The sequence below is a fragment of the Belonocnema kinseyi genome, chromosome 4 (assembly GCF_010883055.1).
Source record: "Belonocnema kinseyi isolate 2016_QV_RU_SX_M_011 chromosome 4, B_treatae_v1, whole genome shotgun sequence".
Classification (NCBI taxonomy): Eukaryota; Metazoa; Arthropoda; class Insecta; order Hymenoptera; family Cynipidae; genus Belonocnema; species Belonocnema kinseyi.
The window spans coordinates 17,488,228-17,489,901 of record NC_046660.1 but is presented as its reverse complement, the minus strand read 5'-3'; the positions used below and the strand labels follow the sequence as shown (position 1 = coordinate 17,489,901).

Below are 1,674 nucleotides of genomic sequence, written 5' to 3'. Positions count from 1 at the left end.
TAAATTTTTAATTCAAAAATACGATTTTTTGAACTAAACAGTTGAATTTTGAATGAAATAACGAAACTTTCAACAAAATAGTTAAATTTTTACCTAAAAAGATAAATTTTCAGCCAAAAAAAGAATATGTATCAAAATACGCGAATAATCAATTAAAAAAGATCAATTTTCGATCAAGAAAGACTAATTTCCTATCATAAATGATGCATTTTCAATTTAAAAGCTTAATTTTCAACCAGAAAGAATAATTCTTAATAAAAAAATATTACTTTTCTGTCATAAAGAATGATTTTTTTAATCCGAAAATATGATTTTTTAACTAAATTGTTGAATTTTAAACAAAATAATTGACTTTCAATAAAAAAAATTTAATTTTTCACCTAGAAAGCTGAATTTTTAATCTGCAAAATTAATTTTCAACTAAGAAAGATGAATTATCATAATTATTATATTATATTGTTATATATTATTATTATAATATATTATATTATGTTATATTATATTAAGATTAATTTTCTATCATAAAAGATGATTTTGTTATTGAAAAGGAAGATTTTTTAACAAAACAGTTGAATTTTTAACAAAATAGCTCAATTTTTCACCAAAAAAAATTAATTTTCTACCAAAATAAGAATGTTTTAACACAATAAATGAAGTTTCCATTTAAAAAGTTAATTTTTAATCAAGAAAGATAAATTTGTGATAAAGAAAATAGTCTTCTATCAATTTATCATCCAGAAAGATGAATTTTCAACCAAAAAATGATTTTTTTTCACCAAAAGAAGAATGTTTTAACAAAATAAATAAAGTTCCCATCTAAAAAGTTAATTTTCAACCAAGAAAGATAAATTGTATTTATTATTATATTATATTAAGATTATTTTTTCAACATAAATGATGCATTTTTAATCCGAAAGGACAGATTTTTAACAAAAAAGTTGTATTTTGAACAAAATAATTCAACTTTCTATCAAAAAGTGGAATTTTTCATGTAGAAAGATGAAATTTCAACCAAAAAAATTAATTTTTTTTACCAAAAGAAGAATGTCCAAGAAAATAAATGCATTTTCAATTTAAAAACTTAATTTTCAACCAAGAAAGATGAATTATAATTATTATTATATTATATTGTTATTTATTATTATAATATATTATATTATTATGTTATATTACATTAAGATTACTTTTCTATCATAATCGATGATTTTGTTATCCAAAAGGAAGAATTTTCAACAAAACAGTTGAACTTTAAACAAAATAATTAGACTTTCAATAAAAAAAGTTGAATTTTTCATCTAGATAGATGAATTTTTAACAAAAAAATTTAATTTTCTACCAAAAGAAGAATATTTAACAAAATAAATAAAGTTTCCATATAAAAAGTTAATTTTAAACCAAGAAAGATAAATTATAATTATTATTATATTATATTATTATACTATATTTAGATTACTTTTCTATCATGAAAGATTAATTTTTAATCTTAAACAGTTAAATTTTCAATAAAATAATTAAACTTTCAAAAAATAGCTAAATTTTTACCTAAAAAGATAAATTTTCAACCAAAAGAAGAATATGCATCAAAATACGCGAATATTCAATTAAAATGTTAATTTTCAAACGAGAAAGATCAATTTTCGATCAAGAAAAACTAATTTTCTATCATAAATGATG

At 18.3% G+C, this 1,674-nt stretch overlaps 1 protein-coding gene across 2 annotated transcripts in view; it reads left to right on the top strand.

Annotated features, from left to right (window-relative positions):
- Positions 1-1,674, top strand: part of LOC117171244 (mediator of RNA polymerase II transcription subunit 28-like) — a 67,399-nt gene that overhangs the window by 8,680 nt on the left and 57,045 nt on the right. The window lies entirely within an intron of this gene.